This window comes from Bactrocera oleae, chromosome 2 (genome assembly GCF_042242935.1).
Source record: "Bactrocera oleae isolate idBacOlea1 chromosome 2, idBacOlea1, whole genome shotgun sequence".
In the NCBI taxonomy this organism is placed as follows: Eukaryota; Metazoa; Arthropoda; class Insecta; order Diptera; family Tephritidae; genus Bactrocera; species Bactrocera oleae.
In genome coordinates, this window is record NC_091536.1 from 67659762 (window position 1) to 67685966 (window position 26205).

At 32.9% G+C, this 26205-nt stretch overlaps 1 protein-coding gene across 6 annotated transcripts in view; it reads right to left on the reverse strand.

The window, feature by feature from the left end:
• The window catches only part of LOC106623711 (aminopeptidase N), a 131919-nt gene extending 106332 nt beyond the window's left edge, over positions 1–25587 (reverse strand). For 4 of the 6 annotated variants that reach the window (XM_036361594.2, XM_070105540.1, XM_036361593.2 and 1 more), the window contains exon 1: positions 25379–25587. The gene's annotated coding sequence lies outside the window, so the exon portion shown is untranslated. The remainder of the gene's footprint in view (positions 1–25378) is intronic. The other 2 variants (XM_036361592.2, XM_070105539.1) reach the window with 2 other exon arrangements.
• Positions 25588–26205: the final 618 nt, after the last annotated feature.

Genomic DNA, 26205 nt, shown 5'->3' on the forward strand with positions numbered 1-26205 from the left:
ATATAATCGCTTTAATATTTTCGTTATCGCCGGCAAACGTGATATGTCTGTCAAATATTGACGAAAGACGAAAGTCAGCGAATATTGGAATAGCAATACAACTAATTGGAAACATAAATAAACGAGAGCCAATAAAAATTCTAACGAAGCTGCAAATGGCAAACAAATGCACGCAAACGAGACTCTATATGAAAGTACATATGTATATGCAGATATGTGTATGTGAACCTGAATAAGTACAAACATAAGCGACCTTGAAATATATTCACATATATATAATATTATATATTATACAAGGCTAATGAAGCGATATGAAAAGAAAGACGGGGGGCCTATTATAAAATTAGCACACCCTCCGTGAACAAGTATGCGAAAGTAATTTCTCTTAAATGCTAAGTAAATAACTAGACTATATACACACATTTGTATGTATATATTTGGTTGTATATGACTACTGGCGGTGAAAAACTACAATCAAATTTTTATATATTTTGTTTTAGCTCATCAAAATTTATTGTCGCGTGCGCGCGAAACTTATACTCCCAGTTACTTATACGCACGCGCTGATTACGCACTGTGATTAAATAAATATGTTTGTTTGTATGTATACTCGTACTATCTTATCGCATAAATATTTTCAAATATTAGCACAAAACAGCACACGTTAATGAGTTAATTAGGGAAATGCGAAGCGATCCGTGAAAATCAATATACATGTATTTATATTCCAACACGAAAAATTTTCCCTTCGTAATATATGTACATGGTTTATTTGGCCAATCTTTCCAGAATACTTTCTTAAACACTTTACGTTTATTCATTTGTTATATGCTTAGTTGAATTTTTTTCTGCTTGTGGCAACTTTATATTTTTCAAAATGCTTGTAATTTTATAGGCTTCAAGAATTCTTTCTCTAGCAAATACCTGCTATACAAAGTGGCCGATGGAAATCATTGATCTTGTATGGAGAACTTTTTCTTTGTAAAGGGTATTATTAAGAAGAAATGCGTTTGGTATCAATTAACATTTTCCAGGAGCAGCATTATTAAATTTTAAAATTAGTCACCATTATGATGTTTTAAGCGAAAGAATTTCCTGGAGGGTTATTTCCTTTTAGATTAGATTATTATTTGTGTTATTTTCGCTCTATTTTTTATTTAACAAAATACTTTACCGTGAGTCATATACTCTTCCTCATACTAAAGTGTGCAGTTTTATATTTTCAATTTGTGCTCTAGTTTATATTTTTTCGCAACACACCTGCCCATAAAAGTGCCATTAAACAGCATTTAACAAATTATTTCGTATTATATATATTGCACAATAGATATGTATACATATTTTAGGCTTAGCAACATGCCGCTTGCACTCTGCAATGGGGTAATTGTTGTCGTGCGAAAACTGGAAATAACAGCTGTAATAAACTGCTAAACACGCTCGGCATTTCTTACTACACACATGCTACTTAATACGAATGTTTATACCCTGAACAGGGTATATTAAGTTTGCCACGAAGTTTGTAACACCCAGAAGGAAACGTCGGAGACCCTATAAAATAAATACATATATGATCAGCATGATGAGCTGAGTTGATTTAGCTATGTCCGTCTGTCTGCATATATGCAAAACAGTCCCTCAGTTTTTAAGCTATGGATCTGAAATTTTGTTCTTTTCTCACTAATAACCTGCTCATTAATCGAACCACTAAAGCATATAGCTGCCATACAAACTGAACAATCGGAAACAAGTGCTTGTATGGAAATTTTTTTAGTTGACGAGGTAACTTCACGACTTAGGCCTGAGTTTTTGTCCAAGGCAACAGTGTAATCTTTGAAGAAATTGTTCTGATCAGATAAGTATATTATATAGCAAGTACAAATTGAACAATCGGAATCAAGTTCTTGTAAGGAACCTTTGTTCCTTTTGTGAAGGGTATTATAGATACTATTGAGTGCAACCGAAGTTAACGTTTTTTCTCGTTTTTTATTAAGTCATTGTCGGTTTCATTATGAAAGTGTTTTCTTTACTAATACAAGTCAGACATGGCGTATTAGCAATGTTTTTTTCTAAAGTAAATTTTTTATTTATATTTGCATATATTTGAGCTTCGCAAAGTAATTTAAATTGAAAATAATCGCATTTATAATTTTAATAATATTGCTTATATGAATTTAGTTTTCATAACAACAGCATAACTCAAATTAGTTTTTTTTTAATTGAATGTAAAAACCGTTTTATAAGTTCAGATCATACATTTTGTTATCAACAGCTTTAAAAATGGCGAGATAGAGGATGCATTCGGGTTGATTTAGCCAACCCTATTTTTTTGTAAGCAAGTGTTAAAAGAACGCTTAATTTAGCTATCGTAAGATATTTAAAAACACTAGTATTATCCCCGATGTCAAATACATGCTTCAGTTTGTTGTTGTAAATAAACTCATCAATTTTAAATTAACCACGCTGAACTCAAAAAATACTAACCGAGTTTGTTTTGTTGTTTTTGTTATTTTAGCGAGTGTTCTTTTCCCGCTCGCTTGTAAAAGAACGAAACATTTCTAACTCGACTTTAGTCATTATATAAAGCTGACATATTTTCAGTGAATAAACTTAAGAATATTTATAGTTATATGCAATAATTGTTTTTTATACAAAAAACAACAAAAAGACGTGATTAATCAAATTTAGACATAGCTGATAGCGATAGCTTTGCAATGAAATATATGCAGTAATTATTAGTTTTTAAATTCGGATTCAAAGCAGATTATAGGAGAAGTGACGCAATCATCAATAGAAAATGAATGAAGAAAATATTGCCGTGTATTCAATATAAATATTCCAAAAATTCAGAAAATTTGGGTCACAATACCTATACGCAAACACTAAGTTCATATTTTGCCCGAGGTAGTGGGTATTTATTACATATTTGAGGATTAACGTATTCCATGGTTTCCAAATAAAACTTTAAGAGAGCAGCCAACTTTGAGATGTTTGAAATTTAAAAAAACCGATTTTATTCATATTTCAATACCTTTAAAAATAACATACGTACATTTTAAATCGATATTGAAAATAGCTTTTGAGATACAGTATTCTAAAATATAGGCGCTTAGTTCAATAGGCTCATTTATTCTGTATCCTCCCCTTAGCTTGGCCTTTTACTTGGCCTTAAAGAAGTAAAAACACAGAGAAAGGATGATATAAAAAGCTTCGAAACTGCCACTGGCGTGATCTCCTTTGATTATCGATTAGACCACATATATTGTCTATTATTATCAATACTAAAGCCTCATAACTTATTTTCTAAATATTTTAACCTACATTTTCTATATCGAAATTCCATTGTCACAGGTCAGTACTACAACTAGCGCTAATTATCCTAATCTATAAAGTTTTAGACTAGCCCAAATGAGAGTATTAAATATATTTTGAATATTAAAACATTTTTGACATTTCAACAGTTACGTCAATCATATTGACATATTTATACATAAATGTGGGGGTTTTTGCGTATAGCCGCCGTCTAATATTTACTCGCACACACCCAACGCGTTTACGCGTTCAATTGTTGTAAATTAATTCATTCATTTGTATGAAAATGCTCGAAGAAATATCCGCTAATTCCGGTGCCATATTAATGAGCAAATTAATTTGCAAATAAATAATTACAATTTTTATGGCGGCCAAGTCGGCAATGGCCAAAGTCAAAGTCAATGTTGGGTGTGCACACACCCATTTGCGTTTTTGCGAGGTGGCCAATTTGCATTTGGACTGCCGATTTGTTTTGGTTTTCAGTTTGTAAGCATAATGCTTCAGTGTTCGCCTCACGAGGCTTGTAATAGTTTCCTTGTTTTTGCTTTGGAAATTATAAGCAATTTTTTACAGCTTAGTTCCAGCACTGAAACATTACAAAAAGAGTTAACATACAAATTTTCGATTTCAAAATAGGTTCCTTAGCCAATGCAAGCATGCCAACGCTTAGTTCAATTTTCCATACACTTATTATAAGACACGACTTGGCCACGTCAATTTCGTTTATTGTTTTCGGTTTTGTCTCATTTTTGCAGTACTATTCGGAAGATTGTTGGACAGTTTTAACGTTATATTCATAAACGCAATGCGCGTCACCAGTAATGATGTGTTTGATCAATGTAGGGTGGTCCTCAGCTTTGGTGCCAAGCTAATCCAAAACTTAAGCAAAAATGTCGATAATGTCTAAGCCACTGCTTCTTTAGCTTTTTCGATGATATCGTCTTTAACAGAGGATGATGGACGACTCGCTTGAGGCAAGTTTTCGATGACTTCACCACCTTCAATGAATGCTTTGTTTATCACATACTTGTGTTTGCGATAAAGTAGACTTCCCAAAACACTTTTGCAATATTTTCAACGATTCCGTAGTCATGATTCCATTGGAATTTTTTTTCATGGTAAATATCGCCAAACGAACTTTTCGCGTCGTAAACAAACAACTGCTAAACGCACACTAAATGACATATGGAGATCACACGAACATTCATATAAAAAGGTTGTACTAATCTTGGAAAAAAACTTTGTACTGATTAGGCTTGTGCACGCAGTTTCCATGTGGAACAGTTCGAGTCAAATTTGATCAGATGGTAATTATATTCGTATATGTACGTATGAAGAGTACTTGGCTTTCTTTTCAATTTCACGGTTTCAAGCTTTTTTGATGACGTCACTTTAGTGCATTTCTAGAAAAATTATATGATCGATAATTATTGTCGGTATTTAACTTTCTGCTTTTTCGGCTTGTTTGAAGAGTAGCGCTGATAAGCAATAAATAATTTATTTTTCAATGGAGAGATGCCACTACAAGTTAAAAAAAAGGTGAAAATAAGCTGGTGGCTTATGATATTACATCCTTCTCTCGACTAATTAGCTTATCACTTTCACAATTTAAATATTTAATTAACCCTAAAAGGCGTGCAATCCCATTTAACAGTAGGTAGTTGTTATAAGCCGTTTACAAAAACAACAAAACGCTCTATTATTATAATTTAGTAAAGCTAATTCGCGCACTTTGAGTCTTATCAAATATTTGTCAGACCTAGAAACTAACTGACCGTTAGATCAGTGCTTTTTATCTATTAAATTGAAAAATTATATAAATAAAAGATTAAAAGATAGCCGTAAGCCTAAGCTATAACTACTAAGCTCTTGAGTGAATCACTTTGTTACAAATAACTCCGTCTGTCTGTCTATGTGTTAGCTCAAAATTCGATATCTTCATTTATAACGGGTTTGTTGATATTTCGCTTCCTCATTTTCTTTAGTAGATATTGTATAATCCAAATAAATGTGTGTGCGTAAATATTTATCTGCTGACACTTGCGTTCATTTAAATAACTACCCACATAACAACAAACAATGGTTGTGAAGACAATGCTTTTAACGCTTGTGCGATGACTTTTATGGTGCACTAGCGTCTGTATAGAGATGCTAATTTCTAATCTAAACAATATAATTTATATATTCACATCCACATGTTGATCAGTTAGCGTTGGAACCGGTCGTCTTTTTTTTCTTTTTTGTTAAGTGGCATGTGAACGAATAGCGCATTGTTGTGGTCGTACCCTGTGACTGGTTTTTTGATATAAATGTTTACTTTCAATTTAGAAAAAAATTTCATATATCTAAAGAAATTTGATATAAACATGAAAGTGAGTTTATTTGCATATGTTATCGGAGATTTAAATTTGATTTTAAAGGAGGTTTTAGGTTCCATCCATAGCAGCATGAGAAATTGTGTAGCAATTTGAATAAGTTCCTTACATCTTTAGTTGAATACGTATGTTGAGAACATTTTGTATAAAACCGCTCGAGAGTCAATAAAATAATACAACGGGTCCTTGTTAGGATAGAACGCGTGATCTAGAACAGAACTCAGCTCTTTTTATTTCCCTAATAATAATGCTTACCGTATACCGTATAAAAGTAAGTCAGCTGTATAAAAAGAATTTTCGTAATATCATCAGTTCCGTCCACATCGGTAAGAACTTCGAAAAGTCATATGCTACCAAAAGATCTCTTAGACAAGATGGTTCTTCCTACTTTACTTATTTAAGTTACTCCTTTCATTAGATAGGCTTAATTGGCGAATCTTTCGGCGTCTGCAGAAAACACCCAATAACGAACTGGTCATGTTTAAACGAATTTCATTACACACTTTGTTGAAGCAGAACCTGCCCCATGAATATTAAGGGGGCTATCCTGAATTGCACTAACAATAAACGACAATTCATACCAGAAAAAAAAGATGCGGCTATAAAGAGAGACTCAAAGTCATATACAGAGGACAGAAATGCTTTCGAAGGCTTAATATCTGGGAATGATGTCCTAGGTATCGAAATAGTACTTACTGTATACAATCGTGGTCCGAAAAGTACACAACCTCATCGTCCGATGGCCTCACTACCACAAGGCTACAAAGACGTAATTTCGGACTCGTCGTTATGTTTTGACCGCATTTAGAAGTCATTAAAAAGAACTTAGATGCTGAATACGGAGACTTTTCTCCCTTGATACAAACTTTTAAAAATTAATTTATTGAGTATCAACATTGTGACCATGTCAATCAGTTTTTAAAGACCGAAGTCCGACAAACCTGCTTCGAAGAAGTCATACAAAGTTAAAACGTAGAGTTTTCTAGAATTCACAAGGCGTAGATTTCATCGACCACTTGTGGCTTTAGACAACTCCTCAAAAATGTGGTCAACATACTTGTTTATCTCCTCTGTAAGAATTATTAAATGCCGGTCTCAAACTCACAAGCAGTGCAGCAGTTTGAAATGAGCAAATTTCCATTCGGGTTGCACAATTTAAGTAATCTAAGTTCTGTCTGCATGTCAAGGCATTGTTTACGTGCACTTGAGCTAAATATACTCGCCAAGACAACTTGTTATGACATTATTCATTAGACTTTTTGTTTATGTCATATGAATTAGAATACACTCGCTCAATACTAAAATGCTAGAATTCTTTTTTTCTTTTGTGCTAATCGCTGCTTCTATTTCGCACATTTCCTTTCGCCGTTTTTATGTACCGATGATGAATGAGATTCAAATGCGAATATTAAATGAATAAAATTGATTTTTTGTCGCTTTGCACAAAGCCATAGCGCCGCAACAGTTGTCAATAAACGAATCAATAAATAATTAAACGAATAAACAATGCTAGTTGGAGTACATTTATAAATATATAATATATAGACATGTACTGATATCTATTCGCTTGTGACAACTGTGTAAATACACACGAGTTTATGTACTCAGTAAAATCATGTGTTGGTTGGCTTTATTCACATGACCCAGTTTTCGCAGTTTTTCCAATTTTCCCAAAGTTTGAGTTTTAGATTTGTTGAAGAGTAAGTTCTAGTTGCGAATGGCCGGACATTGACATAAAGTTGTTATTGTAAAATCTCTCGTAACTAACTGGAACGACATAAGGAAGTTATTAAACATGTTTTTCTGTTCGTTTGCTAATTCAATATTCTTGTAGCAGTTAACTGTTAAATTTTGACAGTTCTTATGAAACGGATGAGTGGTATTTAAAACTTTTAAGATATTCTGAAAGTATCAGAAACTATATTTTAAAAAAAGAAAAGGTTTGAAACTTTTAACACATACGCAACACACATTTTACACAACGCAACAGAAAAATATTATATCGGGGTTTCAGATCAAACTTGCGACGAAAATTGAAGTGATATAAAATGTTTTGTCCTTATATTTATATTTATTATTTATAAACTTATTTAACATAGGGCTTTATAAAGGGTATTTCATAGTTAGTTCTGCCATAAATTTATTTTGCAATTTTTTTAAACTGATTTAATAGTGCATATATGCGTAAATGAGTGATGTTCAAAATTTTATTCGAAATAGTCATCTTTGGCTTTGAAATAAGCGCTCAAACGGTTCGGCCATTGGTCAATAGCAGCGACGCAGTTGCTATTGGTATTGACGACGCTGCTCGTGCCAAATATTTTTTGAGACTCTCCAAATATTTGTGAGGTTCAATGAATTCAAATCTGTACATCTAAACTGCCAATCATCTGTAGCTATGAAACCAAGAATATTTCATTTAAGCCACTGCAGGGTGGTTTTACCTTGTGTACTGGAGCAGAATCTTGCTGAAAGCTGCAATGCTCTCCAACGAAAAGAGTATTGATTAACTGCTTAACACGCCTTCTAAAACATCCTACTGGTACACTTTTTACCCAGTTTGTACCGCTTATTTACAAAAGGGAAGAGGAGATGAGTGAGGAGGTTCACAACCAGTTGACCGACCGGTAGGCCTTTATGTGGAGACTATTTCGAATAAGTCTTAACATTGATCTGGTTAATATATTTTTTTCTCCTGGCATAATTTTCTATTTCCTAAGTCAATATGTAGAATTTCATAGAATGATAGCTGTCAAATCAGTTGTCAAAGTAAACTAATGTTTTTTACTCTACTACTAGAGCTCTTCGCAGACATGATCTATGGATATATTTTAGGCTTAACAGGTACAAAAATAAGCAAAATTGTTGTATTGGAAGAGCAAATAATTCCGAAGAGACCTTCACGATGTTGGATGCTTTACTTATAACAGTAAATGGTTCCAACAGCATTGTACAACAATTTTATACCTTTTTAGAAGAAACTTTCTAAAAGTAGTGATGTTAATCTTTATATTTCAAATTTTGTTTCGATATCTTTATTAATATTTTAAGCAACTTTTTCATAACCAATGAAGAATGAAAACTGATATTAAATTGAATCTAACAAATTATTAGCTATAACTTAACATTGCATAGAACATTTATCTCTAACATTTTTACAGACTCTTACAATGGCTTGAAATGAATCATTTGCTTTATCATCAAATACCTGCCTAACTTGCAGATTTTGAGACTGGGAACTACATAGTTTCGGAGTTATCTACTTGTAGTTCATTAAAAACTCATTAGGTTCTTTAAATTCTTCGTGGACAACCCAAAGACCATGTAAGATTTCTTGACATACTGCAGTGACGTTTAATGTTAAATAAACTTAATTTATCAAATTCAATTCACTGTCAACGAAATAATAAATTAGATAATCCCTACAAATTTAGTAGCAATAAGAAACACAAAGCGTTTGGCGGCCATAAATTTCGGCTAAAAGACTCAGCAACGCGCTCCCACACTAAGCAAACCGTTACTTTATATTAACGTATATGTATATATGCCAAGATATTTATATTTACATGTGTTCTATGCATTTAGTTATATATAATACATACACAAAATTATCCCGCCATGTGTTGATGATGATTTTAATGATGCGTTGAAGGTGAGGATATACCCATAAATTCCATGTTGCTCATTTTCTATTTGAAAAAGGAAATTATTTGAAATTTTCAAATTTCCAGCACTACTTAGAAAGCATACTTCTTCATACATATTCAGAATGTAAAGTTTTTATTTGGCATGATCTGCTTAATTTACCCAAGAAATCAACTAAATAAATAAAATTAAAAATTTTTTTTTTTGCTTTCAAAACATATGTTTTGGGTTTAATTATACACAAGCGATAAATGTGCATATATTTATATAAGTACATACTACAGTGAGTCAAAAAAAACATTTTTCTCGCTTGATACTCTTAAAAACTGGTTGACCAGTAAATTTCCTACGAAACTGTGAGTTTTGCAATTTAAAATGACTTTTTAATAGATAGATAAAATAAAAAAATTCATAAGAAAATATATCCTATAAAAGGTTAGGTTTATGAAAAAATCGTAAGAGACCATTTTGTTTAGTGCACTCAATTTCCTACAAAATCTATGAAAGAAGATATTTTTTCATGTAGCTGGAAGCGAACTATAAATTTTTCTATCTGATAATAACAAAAAAATAGAAAACTGTAGTATGTATACTATAATATACGTATGTATATGTATATATATTTTTAGTACATACATGTTTATTTCCTCATTTTAATTACATTAACACATATTTGACATTTGTATGTGACATTTATTGTGCCAAAACATTTATCTAACGCAATTTCTGTCATGCGAAGACTTTTATTTTGAATATTTTAACATCGGATTTTATTTATAAACGTAACATATTATATATAACAATAAATTATATACATTTTCATTCGTTTGTTTTTTCTCTTTCTGTGCCTCTATCTCATTATTTGAAGGTTAATTCGTTTTTGCATTAATAAATTTCTGTGTCTTAACTATGAGTAATATAATATATATATAGGCAAATATCTATATATGAGTATCACCTGATTTATTTTTATTATTGCTTACTATTTTCACTTGGCACACAATGTTTTCTGTCTTCCTCTGAGTGACGCATTAATGTCGGACCTTTAATATATGTATATCTACCATATATCGGTATCCGATGTCATCGTTAAGTTGCTAAGTATGCTCCTCCTACCATTAAACTAATATTAATATTCTTAATTAAAAACGACTAACATGAACTTCACACCGCCACTTCATTAATTAATGAGAATTATTAATTGATTATGTTGGGCTTTTAATTTTACTCAATGGATTTTTCGTGCGCCTATTAGCATTTAGGGAAGACTATATTAGCAATAAGGTTATAAATTCGTGTAGTTAATTGTTTTAATCATCAAGTGTTTATTACAATTTATGTTTTGAACTTATGACCGTTTTCTGTAATTTGAATATCACCGAAGCAATTTATAACAGCGACAATTTAATAAGAATGTAGTCTTTAACACAATTAAAGTATTTGCAAAGCATTTTTAAGAGACGCACTGACACATATCTGCGAAGCACAATTTTATTTTAAGAGCACATTTAAATAACCGAGTTTAAAACGAACGCTCAGCAAGGTGGTGTGTCATAACTATGATATTTAGCAGCCAATTGCTTACCGAATATGATCGTTGTATAATAAAAACATTATTGTTTATATTCACCCACGGTATCTCCTTAAACTAATACTTTATAACATACAAACAAACTTAGAAAGCAGAAATGCCACAGAAAAGATTTTTTGACTAATAGATTTTATATTAATTCTTGATGTAATAAAATTCTATGTGGGAGAAAAAAGCGTTAAGATACCATTGGGAAAAAATATATAATATATATATATATATATATATGCTTAATGGTTTAAATACGGCATCCTTTCGTCCTTGTTACCCCTTACGACCAACCAAATTCTCGTCATAATATGGTCAAAGCCACACTTTGTTTGATAAACTTTGGAGAAGACTAGCCATGAGTAATATACTGATGTTCTTAAATATTAACATATGGTTGTCTACATTCTCTATAGTCATAAAGTTGTCATAAGCACTCCTAATTCAATGACAGAAATATTCAGACGGATAATATTTAAGACCTAAATTTTAATATCATTAAAATGTCATACAACTGACCAATTAAACTCAAATCTTTGTACGGAAAACTTTTTGATTTGGCATCGCTACATTCAAAAAACACAAAGTTGCTGTTAGCTTTCACAAACATTTTTGTAAAATAAAAGCTTTTACTAACTAAAAAATAGATCGTCAGTCTTTGCACAAGTTATGCGATATTTTTGTTGAAATTTTTCACATAATTTTACAGTATATTTCGCTGTGGTCAACACAATACCACAAAAAATCATAAGTGTGACCGAACTCCTACATCTGTTATATACATATGTACAAGTATATTTCTACAACTGTGTAAACGTCACACATGACTGCATTCCACACGCTTAACGTGGTAACATTTATTTTGAAATTCTCCCTTGCATACCGTTATTTTTCTGCCCATTTTCCGCTTCACCACACTTTTACCCATTTAATTGCAACACACACCTACATACGGTGCAATTATTCAATCCACCTCGGGATGGCCAACCGCTTCAGCGCTTATCGTTATGACATTTCCGCCGGCCAGATAGACGTAGTGACAACATAATGATGACTTCGCGTGCCGCGCTCGCTTTCCAATTTTTCTAATTGCCATATGCATTTTAGCACTTTTTCCCTTAAAGGAGAAGTATGCAAACACGTGTGAGCGAGTGCAACGCGTGTTTTTATTTTTGACATTTTGACGTTGGCGCATGCAACTCTAGCGTAGCGGCGTGGTAGGTACAATGAAATTCCACGCACCTTGACATTAAATGATAAGAAACATATAAAAACATCTACATATTTGCTTTTTTTATATGAATCACGCCTATATTTATATATCTGGCTTTGTAATCGTGTAACGCTTGTTGACATTTCAACTGTCAGATGTGACGTTTCCATTCAGCAACGCTGTCCAGTACATTTGTCATAAATGTGCATAAATCCGTGTCGAAATATGTGGTACATTTTTAAATTATGAAACAGGTTCCGATATTTAAAAAACATAACTTTTGTTTTGACGGTCTTTTATTACGGAAGCATGTGAATCGAAATTTATTTTATCCTGATAACTAAATATAGAGGATTATATAAATAATAACCATTCATGAAATTTCTCTGGTGCCATGTCATTCCGAATGTGACCCAGTGACGGAAATAATTTGCTCAATTTTGTGGTGATAAAACGTCACGCGTATCATCATCATTCATCATTATTGTGCGTTCGCTGGCGTACAGCTGTCAACTGTCAGTGGCAAATTTGTGCGATCATTCGTCAAAACATGAGCGCTTCTTTAACTATCGCTGTTTAAGTGTGCTTGCCTTTTAACCACTATCACTCCAGGGCCTTGTATATCTTTTATTTGAATTAGTGCTGATTCTCACACACAACATGTAGAAGATCATCTGCTCGATCATGAACATGATTTTGTTTACTGATATGAGTGATTTTACACCCTGCTGGAAATCATGATTAGGCTGACTATGTTCGTAATTTTTTACTAATAGGAAAGCGTAAGCTAATTATGATATACGAAGCCATTTCGCTCGCAGTAACATATTGCCTGCTTCACTACCCGTATCTACAAGCCTACTTGCGTATTCATTTTCATTCGCGTTCGTATCCAATTTTATACTAATTGATAACAATTTGGCAATAGTACTTTTCCTTACAGGGTATGTATATCACTGAGACTTATTTATATAAAAATTATGCATAATTTTTTAAACAATTGAACATGAATGAAAATGCGTTGTGCGAACTTTGCAATCTGTCAATCTTCGTTAAACGTATGAGTACATAAGTAGCTGACAGAATGTTTTTATAACAGAGAGAATTATTTTCATGCGTGCTTAAAGTCAAAGTGTCAAGAATTTTTATTAGCTCGTGGTAGGCTAATAGAACTATTAATTTGCATACTTTTATTTTTTCAGACCTTTTTATATAACAGTTTCAAAAAAGCGAGATAAAAGAATGCAGAATTCATACGGAAAATAATTACTTGCCAATATAAATTGGAGACCGATGAAGCTGTGAATAGAACTGTGAGTCCCTTTTTTTTACTAATTTTATAAGTATAATACAAGTTTTTTCTTATAAAAAAAATTCCGAATCAAAACTCTAATTCCTATTCCTTGGGCGGTGAGCACTAAATTACTTTGCATAGTATAAATTGTCTTCAATGATTGCCCGAATGAAACTTTTGATTCGATTTCTAAAAATGCAACCCTAGAGATCTTACTCGCAATATATGTATGATAGTTTCATTATATTTAACTAGCATAAGGAAAGACGATTGATCTTCAATATGTTTTTGCATCTTTATTAATGTAATCGGCTGAAGGTTTATATAAATTACCATTTAGTAATGTTCAGAAACTGGAGCATGTTTTCTATGCAACGCCCAAATTAAAAAATATTTAGTCACCTCGCTAAAACTAAATCAGTTCGTAACCACGCTGATTTTCATATAACGGTACTTTCTAAAAAAGAAATATATATGCCCAGAAAGTCACAAGGTATTTACGTTTTGAGGAACAAGGTATAGGTAATCTGAGTTTTGGGATTTATATTACTAGGTAGTGAATGAAACTTTCAGCAGACAACTGCATCCTCTTTACTTTAAATAATAGTTGTGTAGTGTGTTTATTATAATTAACCATAAAAAAAAAAATTTGGAGTTCGAGGAAGTTGTAAGTGACATTATTGAGGTTCCAGCCGAAGGAACGCTGAACACTTATGAAAAAACGTTAATCATTTGTCTCTCTAATCGAAATTACTAAGGCGAGTGTGGTTAGTACTGAATCTCATACTGATACCGAGCGAGACTACCCAAAGCTGATGTCCACTTATGTTAAATTATATTAGAAATAGTGCCAGTGAGTCAGGAATCAGCTAAAATTTCTATCGCATTAAATCGAGTTAAGGTCAATCAATACATAAATTTGCTACATTATTTTCCAGTTATTGAAAGATAGTAATCTAGAAATATACAACCGCCATAGAATTAGTTGAATACGTCATTTCGATTTTTTTTTAATCTTATAGTAAAATGTTCCTTACTCAATATATTATATATGGATACAAACGGATAAAAACGGAACAACTACAAAATTGAAACACAGATCAACACAGGGTCTGCAATAATTACGTAGAAAGGTATTAAATGCATAATGTGACCAAAAACAAATAACTCATATATAATTTCAACACCACAACACCGCATTTGTATTTCGTTATACAAGTATATGCCATTTCCCTTAAATATGCAAATTATGCGGCTTCCGTAGCGAATTTGTATCCTTCTCCAGCTGCAGCTCACACACAATAGCTCACAGTGCTATTGTTGCATTATATCATAACCATATAATTAAAAGAGTATTATTTAAAGGACTTTGTAAATGATACTTCACTAAACCACAAAAGCTTAACACAGACCAACGGTGGGTTATGACACCAGAGATAATTATATATCGCCTTACAAAGTACAAAGTTCGAACAACGCAGCAATAGCCAGGTGAAAGTTGAAGCGAAAATACAAAAACTAAAACAAAGTAAAAGCAAACAAAGGGAATTTCCTTTCATCCTTTCGGTGCATATAAAAGAATTATGTGAAATATACGCCCCTCAGGACGCCGGCTGCTGTCAATAGGGGCAAATTGGTTGCAGTGCTGACAAATGGAAATCGATGCTTTAATACTTATATGCACTACTAGCTGAATGCATGCAAGGGTATGTGATCTATATGAGTGCCCTTTAGGAATAAAATATCGTAATTTTTAAACCAAATGAAACAGTAGATACTGAAAATATTGAGTTAACTAAAAACTAAAAATCTAACTAAGAAACTATAAATCAGATGTATTATTGAGATTTTCAAAAGAAAAGAGTTTGAGGTTAGTAAAAAGAAATATTTTCTATTTAAAAATATATTCTATAGGGGTCCGAATATCCACTAATAATTTTTTTTAACTCTCCTTCTCGTCCTATAGAGAGACTAAAACAGGAATGAATAGTTAGTCAGCGATTTAAAAATGTACCCGCTTCGATTTTTAATTTAGTATTTAAAATTTCATATAGCTATAGATATAGTGTGCTCTATTCCTTTCCATATAGACTAATTATTCCCGAAAAATAAAATACCAATACGTTGCAATGGGAAGTGTGAAGCTACCTAAAACTAAATGTAGCAAATTTATACATTTTTTGATAAAAATGTGAGAGTTTTTCCTACTGGGTATTCATATACTTACGTATTAATGGCGCACTGAATGACTTCGGCTTAACAAAAGGTAAAGCCATAAATCGTAGTGAGCCCATACAAAACCGATTGAGTCAAAATAAATCCTGTGCAGATAAAGTGAGAGTATGAAAGAAAGCGAAAGTGTAGAAAAAAAATCATAATTGCTAAAAAGGTTATAAGAGCTCTAAATAAAAAAAATCATATGATCATCCAACTTTTACTTAAAAAAGATACAAATTATTTCAAATTTCCCCCTTTGCCTATCAGCGAGTGTCAACAAAAAGCCCCTGGGATGATGCAAAAAAAAAAAATTAAGAAATAAATGCATACAAAAGAGCCTCTTTTGTCTAAATCCCTTATTCATGTTATTATTTCCATAATGAGTTGGTTATTATTTGCTTGCAATTTCAAAACAGATTTTATCGATATTTGATATTTTTTGCCAACAAAAATTAAATTCAATCTAATGAAATTCCCCACAGCCAATCGCTACCACCAGCTGCTCCTATTTCCTAGAATAATAAATGCAATTTCCTCTTCCTGTTACATAATACAAACGGCTTTCATTATCAGCCGCTGATATCTGTAATATTATAGTTTGCTAACTTCGCTAGCGAAGGGAGAATTCACAACTATTGAGTTGGTGACGTTAGCAACGTGAATAAATACTAGACAAAGTGATATGCAATTTTTGAATAACAACAGCAAAAACAAATTTTTTAAGCATTTTTGACATATCAGACTCACTCTTTAGGCTTAATAAAAATAAACTTCTCTTAATAAGTAAAATTATAAACAAATTTATTATAATAGAATTATAAATCTCGGCTGATGAATTTTTTGTTTCCTTTTCTCAGTTTTAGATGCCGATGTTAAAAAAATTGTCTTGCTTTTCATCACTCGACAAATTTCAATCGCATGCGCATTGCGCTCCTTGCGTCGTTTATGATGGAACATGGTAATTTTTGGACTTATTAATATTATTAAAATGAAGAATATTTTTGAAAGAAGATATATTACCGGTGTTATTAAATACTTTCAAGAAAAGTTTATTATACTTCCGCTTTCTTTGGCCAATACTTACAATGAACAAACAATACTATTGCTTCATAATCTATAAAAAGTCTAAAATGTCCAAATTTGTTACAAACTAGCACAACTAAATATGTTAAATTTCTTCCGTAGCTGGCTAGTATTGGTATACATCAAAAGAGACCTTCGCAAGGTTAAGTTTGCCATGAAGTTTGTAACATCCAGAAGGAAACGTCAGAGACTCCATGATATGACTCTATGAAAAATATAATAACATTAAAAAGCAGCTCATTTGTCAGAACGGTCGGTATCGGACGACTATAGAATTAAGCTGCCATACAAAATGCACTATCGGAATCAAGTACTTGTATTAAAATTTAGTTTTTTTGGTTTTAGGCAATATCCGAAGAAATTGTTCACATCGAGTCACTATAACATATAACTGCCATACAAACTGACCAATCAAAGTTTTAATAAGAAATCTTCTGTATTTGTGAAGGGTATTAAAGCTTCGGTGCAACCGAAGTTAATGTTTTTTTCTTGTTCATTAAACAAATTATATTTTCAAAAACACAAAGCAACGTCACATTCTCCGAATATATTGTTCAGATCGTTGTCATTGTTCTATGAAAGCTTCGGTGCACTTTTAAAAGTTGCATAAAGTTTCCGAAACATTCGTTTTTTTTTTGTATTCTATAAGAAATTATATAGTGTAATACATTTTATTCGAACTCACTCTAGATTAGTTCTGATCCCTCATGATCAATGCCTTCAAACATTTTTCGAATGTGGGTTCATTTAAGGTTTGCTGATCCCAACTATACGTTTTTCTCAAAAAATTTCAATTTAATTTCTCAACAACCGTTATCTCTTTTTTGTTTAATGACATAACCTAGTTGTCAAACAATCTACTGTACGAAATTGGCTTTTGCTCCCAGGCAACACCTTTATTTGCTATTTAAAAACTTAGATATTGTATAAACTTAGAAGTCTACCCTTTGCGGCTTGTAGGACGTCCCTGCTGTCGATTTCAAATATTTATTCGATATTCTCAATAAACATATCCCTTAATTTAATCAAATAAAGCGCTTTTGGAAAATAAAAACATTGCACACAATTGCTGAAACAATAACAGTTTCATCTTAACTACCCACAATCGTAAAATTTTCACCCTAAATTTCGAAATTCCAAGTATTTATAACAAAGAAATGGTGGGAGTATTCGCAAAATGTCCAGCACACGATTTACCACTTCGCCAAATGTGCGATCAAACCATTTAAAAACACAATGCCACATTGTAAAAACCACAATAACAAATAAATATATACACATATGTATATATAAATAGAAATAAAATTATTCCGACAGCCAACAAAGCGCTTCCAGCTGCGAAAATGTCTATTCATACGGGCATATGCCTTAAAACACGCCAACTGATGAAATGAAAAGAGGAAAATGGCAAAATTCGCAAAAACAATACACGAATTTGGCACGTTAGTGCAATAGCAAGATCACATCGAGAAGAATGAGATATATGTATACACATAGCTACGGACAAAGGCAATCACAAGACACCAGCGGCGGGTCAATCGCATTTGAATCCACTGTAAATAAGCCCACTTCGAATAACACACATAAAAATATATGTAGTCATATGTATATGTATATATGACTGAGCGCCTTATGTATTAGACCATACAAGTTTTCCAGCAGCGCTAACGGTCCAACGACCATAAGTGAAAAACTGTAGCAGCCTTCCTGGCGCCAAGTCACGGTATTGCAAAATATTTTTACGTCTGTCGTTGCGGCAACTCAGCACTTTTCTGTAAACTTGCCAGCATCCAACATAGTTGGCAGCACATTTGTATTATTCTTCTTTCTCATGCTGTCTGCCATATTTGCAACAATTATTGTACAAGCGTCTTATCTAAGTAATAATCTATTTAAGAGGCAACCAGGCCAAATTCAGTTTCGTTAAGTGCAACCGCTTATATAATTTTCGGATTGCCTTAGGTTGTGCTCTATATATATATTTTCCTATGTGTCGTAATAACACGTTCATTCATCCTCAGCAACTTCATTCTCAAATTTTAGACTTGTCCGCATCTTTTGCTTTTCAAAATCACTTTTCTTTCATAAAAAGGCTCTTGAACTTGCTGATTACACAATTCAAGTGTTTTCATCGTCTGCCGGCATTGTCTCTATATTTGTTTTGCTATTTCGCAATAGAATGGTATTTGTAAACATACTTCATCTATACACATATAACAATTGAAGCAAATATATATTCAAGATTTAATAGAGGAAACAAAGCAATATGTTGTGCTCCCACTCCATTACTCGAGTATGCCCATCTTCGTTGTAATTGTAGAGAGACAATTCTGCTTGTAATGTAAGTGGCTACACTTCGCTATTGTAAAATATTTTCATTTTGTATATATATCTTGTGAAGCTATGAAAAATAACCTTTGTTATCTTATCGGCATGAATTTATTTACACAAATTTCATACAACGGAAGAATTTTTAAACTATTCCAAGGCGATTCTTCCCGCGAACTTATCTGCAGTTATGGGTTTCGAGTGCTAGAGATAAAAGTTTTGTAGAATAAGGCAAATATATTTTCTGCTAAAAAAATCAACCCAATTTATCGTATGCTCTTAAAATCGCTTGTACCCAAATTGGTCCATAGCAAAAGTTAATTCGTTCCATTGCAGTATCCCTTTAATTTAATTTTTATACGCTGAACAGGGTATTTTAAGTTTGCCATAAAGTTTGTAATCGCCACCAGAAAACCCGGTAAATGTATACGTACGTATATGTATAATGACCTGCTTGAAGCTGCCAACTGACTGATGAAAATCAAGTATTTGTATGGAAAACTTTTTGCCATTCAAATTGACCATTTTTTTTATAGCCTTTTATGCGTTAAGAATATTTTTTTTTGTTTCGAATTATTATTTTTTTAATTAATATATAAAGCTATAATAAAAATATTCATTTGAAACCCACGATTTATGTAAAATTCTTGTTCGTTTCACCACTCTTTACATTTTCGGAATAAATTGAATACAAATATTCCCAAGGCAGCAGTCTACAATAATGGTTCGCCTACGAATAGGCCACAGTAAATTGACACACGACTCCCAAAAACCATGTCCCTTCTGCAAAGGATTATTATCCACAGACCACCTAATCCTCGACTGGCAGCCAGTGTTCTCTTTTTTAGATATTATATTTGTATACTATATATATATTGAATAAATAAATAAAAATAATCGATCAGTTTATAATAAATAAATAAACAACAAGTTTTTAAAATTAACAAGCATTTTACTATATCTTCAATTGCCATTTAATCTAAAAAATCGTCAACACTCCAGAATTAAGTCTTTAAAACTTTCACCCACACTTTTAAAAAATAATTGTTTTGCTCTCCCCACGAATTCTCTTCATTCAATCAAATTTATTAAACAGCTGCTTGTTCTGCTGGCAAACGATTCAAAGTAAACTTCGGCGTTAGAGTTAAATGCACGCTTGAGGGCGAAATTGTAGTTAGAGCACTTGTTGGACCATTAATTTCACACTCCTTCAAGACAATTCCGCGAAACGAGGTTAAATACGCTGAGCACAAGTTGCAGTGGGGCACCGATATATAGCCGTGCATATGATCTGGCCACCGAAGGGGGCGTAATTAGGCATGCATGAAAAATCGCACCTCGCATTCGCCACGCAATATTACACAAAAAAGGGAGGAAGAAGAAGCAGAGAGCGAAAAACAACAGCAAGAGCTGAAAAACAGTAGCAAATAAATGGGTCGAAATAATAAATTAAGTTAACAGTACATTTGCCTGGCAGCCGCTTAAAAGCCGAGGCAAAAGCAATGAATGAAAGACAAATGCAGCGAGACAGCTGAAAAAGTACGAAAAGACATGGTGTTAAGAAAACAAATAAAAACAAAAAGAAGCGAATTAAATGAATTGTTAAAAATGCAACGCTGTCACCACTAGCAGCAACAAGGCACAGCAAGGGGGCCAACATGGATGTTAAGCGAAGAAGACTACATATGTATAGTACACATAGACATACATATCTACATTTAATACCCGACCGTCGCTAGCAAGTGTCAGCGGTGCAGTCATTCACAGGTTATTCTTCTACACTCTTTTTTTTTCAATTTTTGATATAAAAACAAACAAATCGAATTTGCAGCAGAACAAATTATAAATATGAAGTATAAGCAAGTGAAAAACGCAAGTGTGGAGAAGTAATTGAAAGCGAAACGAAGTGCAATGACATGGCAACTAAAAGCGTAATTGTAACAAAAACACTTGTAGTGGCCGCCATCAGCCAGAGTCATGAGCAGTTAGAGCAGGCTCACGTAGCCGGTGATTTATGTAGGCATCATACAAAAATGTACGAAATTCATATTTAAATCATTTTATATGAAAACAAAAAAAAACATAAACTAAGCTTAATACCCTTGTCAAATAAAAAAGTTTCCATACAAAAACTTGATTTTAATCGATCAGTTTGTATGGCAGGTATGGTAAAATTTTATTTCAATTCTACAAAACTGGCAATTTTCTAACTTTTTTTGTTCTAAAACATGTGGGTATCTGTCCAAAAAATTAAAAAATATTTTTAAAATCGGTTAAATTTTCACTAAGATTGCATTTAGTTTACTGCAATTGTGACGAAAATTAGTTGCGTAACACAGCTGCGTTGCATCGGTTATTTTCACTCCCATACCCAAAGAAGGTTCACTTGAAAAATATTTTTCTTTCAATAAATACTACAAATAACAAACAAGCATTAATGCACATGTTGCTGCAACATCTATCAAGCAACATGTTGCACCACAAGCAGCCGGCAGCTGCAATGCGGCAAAATTTGCGAAATTGTTGCTGTATTTTGCACTTTGATTTGGCAATTTCTGCAACAGTTGTTGTTGTGGTCAGCGGCAAACATGCGTACTGCTGCAAAATGCCGCTGATTTCCGGGCTGCAGTCGGAGGAGCCGGACGTCAGCTGCTGTTGCTGCGTTGCACAAATCATCTGCAATGTGTCCTTGCCGGTACCAAGGTTGTTGTTGCGCTTGTCGGCTCAAAAGACTGTGCGCGTTTAAGTGCCTATAAATATTACAGCCTATAGATATGCATACATACACACAGCTTATGACTTTGTTGCTATTCAACGAAGTTTTGAGGCGAAGGACTCTTCGCGCACAAACACATCCATTTATATATGAATATGTGTGACTATGTACGTATGCGTGTTTATTACCCAAACGATCGATAATTTGTACGAAAAGTTTAAAGCGGCGCTAGTTCACATGAACCACACATACTAGCAGCGTGTATGTGTATATGTAAATAGTATATTTTTGTATGCCGTGGTGGCTACTCACAGCAGTTTATATGTTAAATTTGGAAATATGTATAATAATAAAAGCGGCATGCACTTACCTTCAAGGTCAACGCTGTGTGGATGTGCTCAATTTTTGTGGGCATGTACACTCATGCTGATATTTGTATACATATATGAATGTATGTTTTTGTGCAGCAATTGTTGTCTATTGCTGCAGCTGTGCCAATAGCAATTGTTCAATTTTAACTTTCAATTCAATTTTATTTTGTTTTTTTTTTCTTTTTCTTCACACAAATGCACTTAGTTACACACACAATTTTGTATTGTATTTATTGTTTGTCGAAAATATTGCACACATGTATTTTAAAATTGCAACACGTAACACATGAATTATTGTTCACGAAATTATTAATATTTGATGAATATGCATTTAAAAATTGTGTTTTCTTTTTTTTTTTTTTGAGCCACTTAAACATTTTTTTAATCCTTTTAATTTTTTTTGAGAATTTGGCAACGAATTTTGAAAAATTTTATTATTAAACTCCTCATAAAGCTTTTGAGTGGCAATAAATAATAAATGCTGTATAAAAATGTTGCGAAAGTAAACAACTCGATTTGTTAAAGTAAATTTGATGAAACAAAAAAAAATACATCATTTGCTGCTAAAATAAATGTTCGTAAATTAAAAATTTTATAAAAAAGGCACTATAAATTATTAAAATATTTTGTTTTTGTTCTTTCAACGAGCAAAATTAATCAAAGATTTGGTTTTCAATATATAAAAAGCGATTTATAAATTGTTGCCCTTATGTCCTTGTAAGTGATTATTATATGAAGCTTCTACTCTAACCTGTGATTTTATATTTGATTTCCAATACAATTTCACTTATTTGAGGTGTTGAGGCTTAGCTTTTAGTTTTACCAAAATTTTACTCGTTCTTGCTTCAAATAAATAATTAAATAGGAAAGTAAGAACATGTAATAAAAAGTGTAAAAGCTATCACAGTTTGGAACCCAAAATTATGCTTTTAGTAGCACATCCTTTTAAATTTTTTTAAAATTTGAATATGAAACTGAAGTATAGGTTTTTGGTACCGTTAAATATTTCGTCTCTACATATACATAATAACTCAAATACACTAAGTTTTAGTACACATTCATAATGGTAACAGACGCACCAATTTTATTAAATTTTTATTGCCTAGTATATTAAACTTCTTCAAAAATGAGTCGGAACTGTATGGGTAGGTGGTGTTGACTGCAACGAACTTGCCTCATATTTATGCGTAATTACTAGATCAGGAAGCCTATTTCAGAGCTAAGTAACTCAGGTTGTACAAAACTTTCCTCTTCTTTCTGGCCTCAGGTCGAAAAATTTATGAAACTACAGTTCGCTGAGTTATAGTCAATAATTCTGCATCACTACTCTATCGAGTTTAAGACTTTTCAGCTTTAAATAAACTTAAATACTTTCTGTGCCAGATGTTTATATTTTCAAATCACTTGATTTCATTGAATTGATGGGTTTTCAAATCATTTGATCAGTTACAGAGGAATTGAGGTGCTAAGTTGCTTGGTAGGACTACATAAATTTACTGAAGTTTATGTCGGGATTTGATGCTTGTGGAATACATGATAAAAATACCTATGTATGTGTTTTTAGATGGTTAAAATTCAACATTTTAAAATTTTCAATGAGCAAGAATAATCTAGACTCTGCAGGAGTGAAGAAAACTTTAGACCTGACACATCGATTTTTTTTTACGTGAATATTAATATATAATATATTTTGGAGCAAAAAAATTTGTCGGCTGCACCGCAGCTATAATCCTTCATAAGGGCATAAAACTATCTCTATCTTGATTTACATGCTATGGTAGTCCAATCTGAAAAATTTGTTTGGAGAGTGTAGCGTTACCGTGGACAATACTCCTTGCCCAATTTCGTGAAGATATATTGTCAAATTGAAAATGTTTCTATACAAGAACGTAATTTTGAATGATCAGTTTTTTGGGGCTTGTTTGGACATGTGCAAAATTTTAGATCGGTATCTCAAAAACTGAGCGACAGACGGACATGACTTAACCGCCTCAGCCCATCACGCTGATTATTTACAAATTTTTTTATAAAAAAAAATTACTTTTGTAAAGCTAATGCGCACAGAACTGATTTAAAAACATTTTTTCCAATATATGTGATTTTTTTCATGAATAAAGTTTAAAAAAGTACATGTAGGAGTTAAAATAATTAAGTTCTGAGAGTCCCTATTTTTAATATTATATTTCACTTCTTTAGCAGCTTAACTTTAACCCAAACACCAACGAATTTACATAAGGTATATTTTTATATATTTTTGCATCCAAATTTTTGAATTCAGCAGTTACGTTACTTTTTTCTTTACATCCTTAGTTTCAAAAAACTTTTGAACGAATATTTTATTGTAAACATTTTTAATATTTCCTGCGTTGCAAAAACATCATACACTAGTTTTTATAACAGTTATACAATCTATAGATTTAATGTTGTTTTAAAAAATATTGTATTTGTTTTAGATTATTATTTTTGAAAATTTTTTTTAATACTTTTTTACTATCTTTTCTCTAAATTTTTTTTTTTCTTTGTTAATTTTTTAAGAGCACGATTGAATTTAACTTCGAATCAAAAGCCTTATTTTTAACGTCTATGCATATAGTACTACATAAATAACGCCGCTGGCATTTCAATAGTTCTAATACTCATACAGCCTACAAACGCATATTTTTCAAATATTTTGCAACAACTCTTAGCCGGTTTATAAAACACTAAAAGTTAAATATTAGACCCAATTCAAGTGGCGCACTTGTGAGGTCCACTCCAAACGCATTCACGTGCACCCACGTTCGTCTGTTAGACTGCCACAACAAACAGCAACAAAAAACGGCAAAAATTGTTAAACAAAAACACAAATACCAATAGACTTATTCATGTATTTGGTGGTATGCAGATAAGAACGGGCGAGCACAACACACAGTTCAAGCGCAATAAGCGTTCTGCATTACATACGAACATTTACAACAACGCGCTGCCTACTAACAATGCCGCGCTTACACTTGACTGCCTTTTGGGGTGCGCCCAACACCCAACGCACGCCAGTGTTATCGAAAACAAACCAACAACAACAACACACACACATCAATAAACAACAAGAATAAACGTCAAATGCATTGGCGCTGAAAATTTCGCTTTCTATGCATTCGATTCTTGTGCGTAAGCGACCTTACTCTCTGGTTTCGCAATCAAATTGTAGAAAAAGAAGAAGAGCATTTTTTCAATGTAAACATAAAATTTTGCTTTTTATTTCCTCACACCTTTTATGCTTTTAACAATTAGTACGAATATTTTAGAAACTCTTTTTTCGATTATTTCCACAGACCTCACGACTTAGACGGGAAAATTTTGAACGCGCGTCAATTATAATTTCTGTATGCTACTACAACCCTACGTGGAGCAAATTACGTTAACGGCGCCGCTGAAACACAACCGAAACGCTGTAGATACTTTTGCAGACTGAATGAAATTCAAATCGGAATTGTGTTCGACGCTGTCGCCGGCACACGTCGGCCGTGCTGCAGAATACCGAATACAAGCCCATTCGTGCCGCGCTGCAGTCACAACCACCGCTGCTTGGCGCGCCACTTTTGGAGTTCTCTCCATGAGCGCTATTATTGTTGGCGTTTAGTCAGGTTTTCCACAGACAGCGGACGATATGCGAACAGCTGTTCATCGCCCGCTTTTGTAGTGACACGATGACGTATGCGTATGCTCACACGCACACAAATCTGCACAACGTATTGGGGTTTTTGAGCGCAGGCAGCGCGGCGTTCTGTTAAGCGACCAACTACTGCTTGGTTGGTTGCCGGTGTTGAGGGCTTCCTCATTTAATGACATCATCGCTGGTGCTGAACAAATGAGCATGTTGATGACCGCTTAACAGAGCGCTTACATACTCATGCACTTCCGAGTCTGTTAGTCATTCAATACAACGGGAGATGAGGCGCTCTGTTAGGCAGTGATAAAATAACATTTTATGTTAGATACTTATGTTGTTAGCATTTGAATTAGTAATGTCTCTCTAAATGAACTATTACAGACATAGTTAATTTACGAGTTAATTTCAATTTTTTTCAAATTTCAG